Genomic DNA, 13,414 nt, shown 5'->3' on the forward strand with positions numbered 1-13,414 from the left:
GTTACTCTGGACGCTGAGGTACGAGAATTGCTTAAGCCCTGGAGGCAGAGGTTGCAGTGAGCCAAGATCATGCCATTGCACTCCAGCTTGGGCTAAAAGAGCAAAACTCCGTCTCAAGAAAAAAGACAGGGTCTCATTCTGTTGCCCAGGCTGAAGGGTAGACATAATCATAGCTCATTGCAGCCTCAAACTCCTGGGTTCTTGCTACCCTCTCTCCTCAGCCTCTGTAGTAGCTGGGACCATAGGTGTGTGCCACCACACAAAACTGTTTTTTGTTTGTTTGTTTCTTTTATTTTTAACTTTTTAAAAATGCTTGAATTGTTAGAGAATTTTGTTTTTTAATTTTTAATAGAGATGAGATCTTGCTATGTTGCCCAGGCTGGTCTTGAATTACTGGCTTCAAGTGATCCTCCTGCTTCAGCCTCTCAAACTGCTGGGATTATAGGCATGAGCCACCATGCAGGGCCTCTATTTTTCAAATATAGAATAAAATGAACCACCTAGAGGTTATTATATTTCCCCTGAGCTAAAAGGAAATTAACAACCAAAGGAGGCTGAGAATGTAATACTACTTCCTTCAATTTCTTCTTATTCCATTGGGCCCTTAAACTCCATCAACTGGAATTTACTGAAAAAAATCAGACTAAATAACAACATTTACTAATCAATACCCTAGTCTTTATCCTACCCAAATTTACATCTTAATAACTTTCTTGAAGACATACCATGTTTTACTTTTTTCAACCGTAACAAATTTAGCCTGCTGTCTATTCACTGGCTTGTGTACCAGCTCAGGAATTTAATTTATATTCTAATAAACAAAGTGCAACAGCAGATGTTAGACTGTGTGCTACTCATGGACCAAAACCCTCTACACCCAGTTAGCCACATCCAATTTGAGGATGCATGATTTATCTCTTTTGAAAATAAGTTGTACCATTCAGGGCAAACACACAAAGGAACAAAGGAAAAGAAATAACCTGACTGCCATTGTATCAAAATATATCATAGCACAGGCATTCTTCTTATTTTTCATTTAGTTCTTACCTATACGCAGTCTCTTCAAATCTTTTACATCTTGAGACTCAAACTGCATAATCTTCTGCTTCATGATTTAATTGAGTGGAAATCCTTTTCTTCAGTAATGGAGAGTTTTAGAGCACTACAACAAAATGCAAATGCCTTTAATATCATGCAATATGCTGTTTCCCCCGGGTGAGTATTAAGGCCTTTAATAGGAAAATTACACTAGAAAAGTTAATCTTTCAATGTTTATTTTGCTCAATATTATTCATAGTGCATACATTCAGTTATGCCACACATGAACGTTCTCAACATGAATGTAGATAATATAGACTACTGTATGGATTAAATGAGCTTAAATGTGTAAAGGATTTAGAACAGTATCTGGAACATAGTGAGTTGTCAAATCTTTTAATCATCACCATCAGGCTCGACACGGGGGCTCACACCTATTATCCCAGCACTTTGGGAGGCCGAGGTGGGAGGATCACTTGAGGCCAAGAGTTCAACACCAGCCTGGCTACTATAGTGAACCCCCGTCTCTACTAAAAATACAAAACTTAGCTGAGTTGGGTAGTGCATGCCTGTAATCCCAGCTACTCAGGAGGCTGAGGCAGGAGAATCACTTGAACCCAGGAGGCGGAGGTTGCAGTGAGCCAAGATCATGCCACTGCACTTCAGCCTGGGTGATAGGAATGAAACTCGGTCTCAAAAAAGCAAAATCATCATCAATGTAAACTTTCTTCTTGAACTTTGCCTCTTTATTTCTTTAGGTTGTGTAATTCCTACCTTGCATTTTGTATCTGGACCTCCAGAGATAGTACTCAGGCTTACTTCACATTGCATGCTTGTATCAAAACATCTAATGTATCCCATAAATAGATACACCTGTTATGGACCCAGAAAATTTTAAAAGAATAATAAAAACATTACAAAATAAAACAAAATGATATCAGGGTATGCTCAAAAGAAAAAAAAGAATAATATATAAATGTTAAAAAAAAAAAACAACAAATGTAATACTCAGGATAAGAAGGTACTTCTAAATATAAACTTTTGTGTAAGTTAGGGTTCTCCAAAGAAAGAGAACAAATAGGAGATAAACGTAGATACAGATATGAACATAAACATAGATACAGATTTATTATAAGGAATTGGCTCACCCAGTTATGGAGGCTGACAAGACTCAAGATCTATAGTTGGCAAACTGCAGACCTAGGAGAGCTGATGGTGGAGTTCCAGTCTGAATGCCAGCAGGTTCAAGACCCAGGAAGAGCCTGTTCCAGTTCAGTTCTTTTTAAAATTTTCTTTTTATATAGAGATAGGTTTTCACCATGTTGGCCAGACTGGTCTTGAACTCCTGGGCTCAAGTGATCCGCCTGCCTAGGCATCCCAAATTGCTCGAATTATGGGTGTGAGTCACTGCACCAGGGCCCCAGTTCGGTTCTGAAAACAGACAGGCAGGAGGAAATTCCCTCTTACTTCAGCCTTTTTTGTACTTTTCAGGCTGTCAGCTGCTTGAAGGAGGCCCACCCATGCTGGAGAGGGTAATATACCTTATTCAATCAGAGACACCTTCATGACACAGAATAATATTCTATCAAATGTCTATCACCCTGTGGCCTGGTCAAGTGACACATAAAATTAACTACCATGTATTCCATTTTGATTAGTTTTTCTCATCCCTTTGTCAGGTGTAACTCACAGATTCTTCCAGAATGGCGCTCAATAAATCAGCATATATTTACTATGTACAAGGCACAGTAGCTTCTAAAGTATTTTTAGAGATGTTCTTTGTTTTGAAGGAGTTGATAATATAGTTAGAAACACTAAACAAAAGCTGAATTAAAAATATGTTAAAAAGGAATAAACAAAAACGATAGCAAGGCCAGGGGTGATCAAGTACATGGAGACAAATGAATGTTGTAGATAAAGTGATTCCGTGGAGGAAACAATGGGCACATATTGGAGCAGAGTGAGCAGAACTCAAGGAAGAAATGGGTCTCAGAGTAAAGGGTGTGGATGATTTTATTAAGCATGGGCAATAACTATATTTTGAAATACTAATTTGTGCATTTTCTAGGTGTGCCATTTCCTCTTCCTGCAGCTACAGTGAAGCAGAAACAAAGGCTCATAGAAAACACTGTCCTGTCAGCTAATAGGGTTGCTTCTTAATAAAGTAATTTAAAAAGAAGAAGAAGAAAACACCGTCCTAAGCGGGAACCTTTTAGGGTTCATGGAGCAGAATCTACCTCACTGTTTAAATAAAATTGGGCCTGGCCAGGCATAGTAGCTCACGCCTGTAATTCCAGCACTTTGGGAGGCCGAGGTGGGAGGATTATCTGAGGTCAGGAGTTCAAGACCAGCCTGACCAACACGGAGAAATCCTGTCTCTAATAAAAATACAAAAAATTAGCCAGGCATGGTGGCACATGCCTGTAATCCCAGCTACTTGGGAGGTTGAGGCAGGAGAATCGCTTGAACCCGGAAGACAGAGGTTGCGGTGAGCTGAGATCGCTCCATTGCACTCTAGCTTGGGCAACAAGAGTGAAACTCCATCTCAAAAAAGAAAAAAACAAAAACAAAAAACAAACAAACGAACAAAAAACTGGGTCTGGAGAAGGGAGAGGAGAGGGTTGATGAGTCACTGAGACTGCAGAGGGGAGAGCTGGAGAGGGGTGGGGAGCAAAAGAGGTAGGCTCCACTTCCAAAACCAGGGAGCTGAGCAGAAGCAGATTTGGCACAGGTTTTGGTCTAATAAGGGCCTACAGGAGCCACTCTGATAACCTTTGAATAATGGCTCATTCTTTCCCCACCTACTCATTGCCTGTGATTGCTCACCATCTTTGGGTGCTAAACTCCTGCAAGTCCATAGTCTACCTCACCTCCATTAGAGTGAGGGAGTCACGAACATCGTATGAGGTGGAGTGGTGTCCTGCAGGAACCTCTGCTCAAAGTAAGACCCAATACAACCAATTGGGAATTCCCCTTTGAGTGAAGACATTGGTAGCCACATTGTCCCTGGGTACATACATACAGAAAGAACTAGTATCAAATATATTTAGAATGGGCTTTTTTTTTTTTTTTTTTTTTTTTTTTTTTGAGACAGAGTCTTGCTCTGTAGCCCAGGCTGGAGTGCGGTGGCACAATTTTGGCTTACTGCAACCACTTCCTCCCAGGTTCAAGAGATTCTCATGCCTCAGTCTCCCGAGTAGCTGGGACTATAGGTACGCACAACCATGCCCAGCTAATTTTTGTATTTTTAGTAGAGATCGGGTTTTGCCATGTTAGCCAGGCTGGTCTTGAACTCCTGACCTCAAGTGATCCACCCACGTCAGCCTCCCAAAATGCTGAGACTACAGGCGTGAGTCACCATGCCTTGCCAGAATGGCCCAATTTGAATAGTTCTTAAGTACATAAAAAGTGCTACTGATAATTGAACTGTTAACCCATCTGCAGAGTTTGGCCCAGCAGGGCAGATACTATGTTCAAACACATGTAAAGGCTTAAGATTGCATGTAGACACATCTTTGGTAACCACTTTAATCTCTTTTACCAAATCAGAAAATGCTATTCTTTAAAGATTTCCCCAAAAGATCATTATCATATGGCTGTCCTAGATAAGTGAAGAAATTACCGGGTAGTGATATGACCAACACAGAGATTCAGGATTGAAATGGTAGGGTTGGCTTGTATAGAGGATGGTTTAATAGCTGCCAACAAGCAGAGAAAGAAGAATTGAGAAATATGCTTGTCCTTTATTTGCTACTGGATCTGCAGTGTCAGATTCCAGCCAACTGAGAGAATTCCTGGCTTCAGTGATCATGCATCTATCCATTCATTCCATCAGTCTGTCCATCCATCCATCCATCCATCCACCCATCCATCTGTCCAACACATATTTACTGAATGACTACTAAGTATTAGGAATTCATCTATGAGCAGAAATTTAGTAGTGGGGAACAAAGACAAAAATCCCTGCTCTCATGGTGCTTATGGTTTAGTGAGGACAGCAAGATAAGAAACAAAATAAGCAGAGTAGATTATGAAGAAAAAGAAATTGAGATAGCAGCATGGGTAATGCTAGAGTTGGTGGAGAAGAGGCCCCTCTGGGAAGGTGACTTTGAGTGAAGGCCTGAAGGACCATGGCATGAGCCATGTGGATAACTGGGGAAAAGCTCCCACAGGGTGATGGCAGGGGCAAAGACCCTGAGCTACTTTATGGCACATAAAGGCTGATCGATTTGTAACAGCAAATGACACATGATGAGCCTTTGATTAAGGTAAATATATATCCCCTCTGTGTTTAAGACTATTTTCCACCAGAAGATGCGTAAGCTAAATATTGACCTAATTTTTTCTATGTAGTATTATGTTCTTCTTTGAAAATAGAGTACTACGTCATTCCGATCTGATTGGCAGTTTCTCTAATACTGTAAAGGGATGTGCCAACTGGCACCTAGGAAGTTGGTGGTGAAGCAGTGACTACAATTTGTGATTGCCTATTGACAAATGTAAGCAGAAATTGTCATGACCTGACCTCCTGCTGATGTAAATCCTTAATTACCAAGAGTGTCAAGAAAACTCTTTTCAGTGTCCAGCACCCCTTCTAATGCCCCTTATTAAATATACATAGCTTTGCAATCTTCCATGGGGTCAACATTCAGCATGCCTTGACTTTTAACTGGCACCATTAATCAGAGTGATGCTAATCCAGGAAGAACAGCTATCACATTAGGGCGAGTGATAGGAACCAACCATGTTGTTTCATGGATGAAGGTGACATTTTCTATGCAGGGTTTAGTCATTCCTTATGCACTTCACTTCCTGCAAAGGTCTCATGAGACCAGTAGCTCATTTCGCAAGAGCTATCTTCAAACTCTTTCCTCAGCCTCACTCTTATTACTACAGTACAATAACGGCTGGGCCTTCAACTAAGTGGATGTTTGAGATCTTCATATATCTAAGGCATTATGTCATACTTCACAGCAAGAGACAGTAAGTCTTCATTTAAGGCCAAATTTCTGGTGTTAGTGGAGAATTCGGTTTGAATGCTTTTATTGATGGAGCTAAAATTGCAAACATATTTTATTTTATTTTATTTTATTTATTAATAGACAAGGTCTTGCTCTGTCACCCAGGCTGGAGTGCAGTGGCAGTATTATAACTCACATAGCATGGAACTCCTGGACCCCCACGTAGCTGGGATTACGGGTGCAAACCATCGTGCCTGGCTTAAAATTGCAAACACATTTGTCTTATCATATTTTTAGACTGTACTTTAGAGCAAACTAGGATAGAAACGAAGGCAAAACTCAGCCATCTTTACAGTGAGCCAACTTAGGGGCCTATCAGACTCTTCAGTTGGTAGTGCAAGTATTGATTTGTTTTTCTAAGACCAGCAGAGAGCAGGCACAAAAGAACCAGCGGGTAGGCAAGTGTAGGAGCAAAACTGCAAATTTATTTTTGGTCACTTAAGGTGTGGGGGAGAAGTCTGTGGGCCTCCGGCAAAGGAGGCCGGCAGAGTTCCCCGGTGGGGCTCTCGGACGGACTTCCCACAGTCTGGACATCCCGACAGGAGTGGGCTGTGAGAAGGCCGCTGGCTCACTGGCCAAGAGCGGCTTTTCTAGGAGTGGGAGGGCAATAGGCGGGGCACGGGCCTGTCCGGGGCGTTCCGCAGGTGCGACCAGGTAAATCTTGGTCTCTTCGGATTGACGTCACCTGGCGCATGCCCAGTTGATCTGCACCTTCCCGGGCGCTGGCTGCATTTTCGCGCGCCCGGGAAGAGTTGGTGGTGAAGAAGAACCCGGAAGTGCACCATCTTGCCTCCGTTCGTCCAAACAAGTATCAGTGAGTGATTTTATAATTTCTTTCTTTTCTTTTCTTTCCTTTTCTTTTTTTTTTTTTTGAGACAGAGTCTTGCTCTGTCCCACAGGCTGGAGGGCAGTGGCACCATTTTAGCTCACTGCAACCTCTGCCTCCCAGGTTCAAGTAATTCTCCTGCCTCAGCCTGCTGGGATTCAGGCGTGTAGCTGGGATTGCAGGCATGAGCCACCACGCCCGGCCTGATTTTTGTATTTTTAGCAGAGACAGGGTTTCACCAAGTTGGCCAGGCTGGTCTCAAACTCCTGGCCTCAAGTGATCTGCACACCTTGGCCTCCCCAAGTGCTGGGATCACAGGCATGAGCGGCTGCATCCGACCTGATTTTATAATTTATTTCTTATGGTGCCTGGCGTATTTATGAAAAACTTGCCTTATGTAAATCACACTTCTGGTCCTTCAAGGATTCTCTTCCTATCTGTCCCTTCCCTTTTTCCCCAGGAGTGAAGCATTTCTATGTGTTTGTGTGTCTGCACATGTGCAAGAGAGAGAGAGAGCAAGACAGAGAGAGAGAAAACGGGTAGACAGAGTTCTGAATCAAGACAAGACATGGGTTTCTGCCCCCACCCCACTACATGGTTACTGGCCGTGCCCCTCTCCAGCCTTCACTTTGTCTCTCTGTCTCAATTTGCTCATCAGTAAGGGGAGGATGCCTTTTTCTTAATAGGGGTGTTGTGGGGATAAAACGAGCTGACAGATGTGAAAAACTTAAAAGCTATAATGATTAGTGCAGCTTTAATACATCGCTCATCACCTGTGCAGGTCTGGAATCAGCTCCTCCAGGTGTTACCCCAGGATGGCTATGCACTACCTTTGGGAAAATCATTTCAAAAATTGTTTCAGTTACTCCGCCTGTGCAAGGAGGGTACGTATTATGCAAATGTGCAGCAATTGTCTGATCACAGCTCACTAAATAGTAGTATGACGATTTACAGGGGATGTGGAAAGTATGCCAGGTTTGAAAACATCAGAGATCCAGAAACCCAGCCTCAAGCTGTGCAGAGAGCCTGGGACTAGCCCAATGGTGTCATAGCCTCCTGTCCCCAGGGGCTGCAGCTGAACCTTGAGGGGGACCCTGCCCTTTCCTGGCCGGGGTGTGGACACATTGGCCTTGGGCCGGCCCTCTTAGGGCAGGCGCCAGGGTGGGGCTGGAGCAAGCCTTCTTGGAGAACCCCTCCCTTGGAAATGAATTCCGGTGCCTAACTGCAGATTTCATTCATCTTAACAAAGGACTACTCCTATTCAGTTTGATTAAAATAGAATACAGACTTCTTCGGAACTATCAACATACATACTTGCCACACATTCGCATACATGAGAAAGGAGTTAGGATTTGTAGTGCAGTGCCTGGAAAGCATGCCCTTCGCCCAGGTGTTTCATATCAGGCCTGCTCTCTGTCAAAACAGCTTTCACAATGAGAGACTAGTGCACATCATAGGAAATTTTCTTAAGCCAAGACATTTCCTTTTTCCAATCTGTACAAATTTATTGGATGCACTTAAAGAGCATTTGGCAAAAACTTTTTAAATTATTATCTCTTAGTAAATCAATCATCAGTCACTTATTGAAAGTAAGTATTGACGCTTATTGAAAGTGTCTGCTGGTAGTCAAGCGAGGGCTAGATTATACCAAAATAAGTATATTTGAGCAAATATTTATTGTAATAGGCACTGTGCTTGTCATTAATGAAATGAAGACATGGATCCTGTCCTCTAAAAGCTTAGAGAGTGTTTCAGAACGGAGTAGGTGGGGCATAGCAAATAAATGTTTTCAACACATAAATGTTGTGCTGGTGAAAAAGCAGAGCCAGTGGGAACCAGAGAGGAGCTTCCAAATCTGGAAGTTCAGAAAAGCCTGCCCTGGGGCTTGGGTTGAGTCTCAGAGGATGAATGGGAGTTGGCAAGCAAAATTGACGGAAGGGTGGGGAAGAGTTCTGTGGTTGGGTGAATAGGAAAGACAACGTCACAGAGACGTGAAATGACATTATGCCTGCAAATAAATACACAAGGAAAGTCTGAGGCAGACTATGGAGGAAGACGAGCTGGGAGAGAAAGGTAGGCAAAATTAGGCCCCAGAAGGCCTCTATGCCATGCTAAGAAATGTGGACTTTGGGCCTATTGGTGGTTGGAAAAGGCTGAGAGAGTGACTTTGAACATAGCCTCGCCCCTTGGCTGGGCATGGTGGCTCTCGCCTGTAGTCCCAGCACTTTGGGAGGCCAAGGAGGACAGATCACTTCAGGCCGGGAGTTCAAGACCAGCCTGGGCAACGTAGCAAGACTCCCATCTCAAAATTTTAAAAATTATAAAAATAAACATAAAAATATAAAAAATGAACATATCCCTATCCCCAGAGGATCTAGGGATTATTGAGATAAAGCCCATTAGGCCCTTAAGTGTAAAGGAGTGTATATCAGAAAGGCCAACACCTGGGAAGGTTGCATTGACCTTAACAGCTGACAAATGGTAGCTTCTGCTTGCAAATATTGCTTACATACAATGTTTGCTAGTAATCATTCACTGAAAAAGTTTTAAAATATATTTTTTCACTTTAAAAAAATTTATTTGTTTTTTGAGACAGGGTCTCACTCTGTTACCCAGGCTGGAGTGCAGTGGTATGATCTCAGCTTACTGCAACCTCCACCTTCTGGGTTCAAGTGATTCTCCTGCCTCAGCCTCCCGAGTAGCTGGGATTACAGGCATGTGCCACCATGTCTGGCTCATTTTTTTGTATTTTTAGTAGAGATAGGGTTTCACCATATTGACTAGGCTGGTCTTGAACTCCTGACCTTAAATGAACTGCCCACCTCGGCCTCCCAAAGTGCTGGGATTATAGGTGTGAGCCACAGCACCCAGCCTTTACATTTAATTTTAGTTTTTAATTTTTATTTCTTTTTTGATGGATGGGGTCTTGGGCACTGTCACTCAGGCTGGAGTGCAGTGGTGAAATCATGGCCCACTGCAGCCTTGACCTGCTGGGCTCCTGAGCAGCTAGGACTATGGGTGCACGCCACCACACCTGGCTAATTTTTAAAATTTTTTGTAGAGATAGGGTCTCACTATGTTGCCCAGGCTTGTTTCAAACTCTTGGCCTCAGGTGATCCTCCTGCCTCAGCTTCCTAAAGTGCTGGGATTACAGGCATTAGCCACTGTGCTTGGCTAACTACTAACCTTTCTTCTCCAGATTCCAACTCCACATTGTTTTTTTTTTTTTAGTTTTTGAGACAAGGTCTCATTCTGTCACCCAGGCTGGAGTGCAGTAGTGCAATCTGGCTCACTACAACCTCTGCCTCTAGTACTCAAGTGATATTCCCACTTTGGCCTCCGGAGTATTTAGGACTACAGGTGTGCATCACCACACCCGGCTTTTTTTTTTTTTTTTTTTTGGTAGAGACAGGGTTTTGCCATGTTGCTCAGGCTGGTCTTGAACTGCCAGGCTCAAGCTATCTGCTCGCCTCAGCCTTCCAAAGTGCTGGGATTGCAGGCATAACCCACTGTGCCCAGCCCAACTTCACATTTTTATGTTACTGGGTTAGATTACTTTAATGCAGTGCTGTCTAACTTTTAAATTTTCATGTTAGAAATGATAAGCTGGGTGTGGTGGCGCATCCCTGTAGTCTCAGCTACTCAGGAGGCTGAGGCAGGAGGATTACTTGAGCCAGGGGTGCAAGGCCAACCTGGGCAACATTAACATAGTGAAACTCCATCTCTAATTTAATAAAAATAAAAATAAAAATGATAGCTCAGACTAGGATAAAAAGATAAAACTGCTCTCAGCCACAGGGAAGCACATCTTTTACATACAGGCTTTTCTCTGGACTTCAAGCAGAAGAACTGATGGAAGACATCTCCGTATTTTGCCACAGGTACAAGCTACATAAGGTGGAACCTATGATGGGAAACTTTGTTTTAATTTTTCTTCCAAAATCCTCTTATTCTCCAACTCAAATTTTCAATAACTCAAAATTTCGATAGGCTGGGCGAGGTGGCTCACGCCTGTAATCTCAGCACTTTGGGAGGCCGAGGTGGGCGGATCACCTGAGGTTGGGAGTTCAAGACCAGCCTGACCAAAATGGTGAAATCCCATCTCTACTAAAAATACAAAATTAGCTGGGTGTGGTGGCACATGCCTGTAATCCCAGCTACTCAGCAGGCTGAGGCAGGAGAATCCCTTGAACCCAAGAAGTGGAGGTTATAGTGAGCCGAGATGGCACCATTGTACTCCAGCCTGGGCAACAAGAGTGAAACTCCATCTCAAAATGAAGTTTTTTTTCAATAGATAAGCATGCATTTTGTTTCAACAACTATGGCAAGGCATTGGGCTGGGTATCAGAGATGCAATAGAGAGCAAGACAATAAATTTGGTTCACGCCTTCCAGGAGGATAAAGACCAGTGATGACAATGCTTGGGGAACGAGGTGGACTCGGTAAAGTAAATGGGAATTGCACTAGGGCATACCAAGCACCCTGAGGGAGCACTATATTTGGGAGCATATAATGAGTGCAATCCTAGACTGGGTGTCAGAACAGGCTTCCCTACAGGAACTGATATTTAAGCTGAGAGCTGGAGGATATGTAAGACTGAGCCAAGCAAGCAGAAGGAGGAAGCGTGTTCCAGGCAGACGGACAGCGTGAGTGAGTCCCAAAGACAAGTGGGAATGGGGCACGTTCCAAGAATTCAAAGGAACTCCTGTGGCTGGAGAAGAGTGTAAGGGAGAGGCACACTTGGAGGCGAGGCCAGGGAGAAAGGCAGGTCAGTGAGGGAGGGCATTGGCAGTCACGTGATGCAGCCCTTTGCGTGCTGTTATGACGACGTGGGACTTCAAAATTCTTTCCTTATTTTATACTCTAGGACAGCCACTGTCAGAGAGGTTAACTGGCTTTCCTAAAATCAACTATCAGGCTGGTAATTGTGGCTTATCCCTGTAATGTCTGTAATCCCAACACTTTGGGAGGCTGAGGCAGGAGGATGGCTTGAGGCCAGGAGTTTGAGAACAGCATTGGCAACCTAGGGAGGTCCTGTGTCTACAAAAAATAAAAAAAATTAGCCAGGTGTAGTGGCATACAGGTGTAGTCCCAGCTGCTCGGGAGGCTGAGGTGGGAGGATCACTTGAGGCTGGGAGGTTAAGGCTGCAGTGAGCTGTAATTGCACCACTGCATTCCAGCCTGGGGCAACAGAGTGAGACTCTGTCTCAAAAATAAGCAAAAAAATCAAAAATCAAATGTCTACAGATTGACGGGCCACTGTGTCTTCCTTGGGTTTCCCCAGAGCAGATCATGACACAAGGATTCAATTATTTGGGGGATTAGCTTAGGAAATGCCAGCAAGAAAAGGGCACAAGAAACCCAGGTCCTGTTTAGTTCTGGGTTGAAGGCCACGATAGGGGTGGGGTGGGGATGTTCATTCTCTGGCACTTTCAATCTGCTGCCTGGGTGGGCACACTAGGTCCAGAGACAGCTCTCAGGTGAAGGAATGCAGATGTGGAGAGTGGTCTGCATGCACTGAGTGGCGAGGGCAAGGGGACATGGGTCGGGTACTGACTTATCTGCTGCACAGTTCTATGGCCCTGATTCTGAGCCCCTACACCACACTACACTGCCTGGATTTGACTTGAATTCCACCTGACTAGCAGGTGAAAGATGCTCACTTGGTGGTGGATAGATCTAGAAAAGTCACAGAACATTGTAGAACTCTGTGCTGAGGCCCCAGCAATACCTCAGTCTCTAGGCCTATGTCTCCTTAGTCACAGCATGCACTTCCCGTAATTGTTTCCTTCGGAGTCTTCCTTCCATTTTGAAGGAAGCCTATTGCCATTTTGAGCAGCCTATTAATTTGGAAGTGTCAAGTTTAACTAGGGAAATAAATGAGACTCCTCAAAATGAGAACTTAGTGAGGCATGAGGTAGTGAACAAGGTCAAGTGCTTAGCTTAAAACAGTTGGATTAATTAGGATAAAGTCTTTGGGCTTGGGATTTGGGGGGTTTTGTGACTCATGCAATTTTTCCAGAAATGAATGGGTCATATGTTTTGGGAATCTGATATTTAATGAGTAGTTTTTGGGGTAAAAAAGTTCACAGTAAGTTTATCTTAGCAATAATTGTCCTTGGGGAGATTTTGTGGAGCAAGAGAAAAAGAGATGTTGGTTCTCCTTTTCTTCCTAGCTTTTTGCCCTCATCAAACATTTGTAGCTGGAGGCACTGTGAATTTAAATATCAACATCATGGTTCAGGTGCTCAAGGATTTCATAGTCTATGAGAAGACAGACACACAGATAAATGCACACTAGCTCACAAGCCGTGGGACCCTGAGGCAATCTGTCAGCCTCTCCTGGCTCTGTTTCCTCTGGAAGGGCCTTGATGGACAAGTTCAGTGCTTCTCAACCTTGGCTGCTCATTGAAAGTACTTAGGGAGCTTAGAAAGAACACCAATGCCCCAGCTCTGGAGTAAGGCCCAGGCACTGGTATTTTTTTAAAGGTTTTGCTAACTCTGAAAGTCCTTCTCCCAGTCTCCCCCA

Source organism: Piliocolobus tephrosceles, chromosome 5 (assembly GCF_002776525.5).
Source record: "Piliocolobus tephrosceles isolate RC106 chromosome 5, ASM277652v3, whole genome shotgun sequence".
NCBI lineage: Eukaryota > Metazoa > Chordata > Mammalia > Primates > Cercopithecidae > Piliocolobus > Piliocolobus tephrosceles.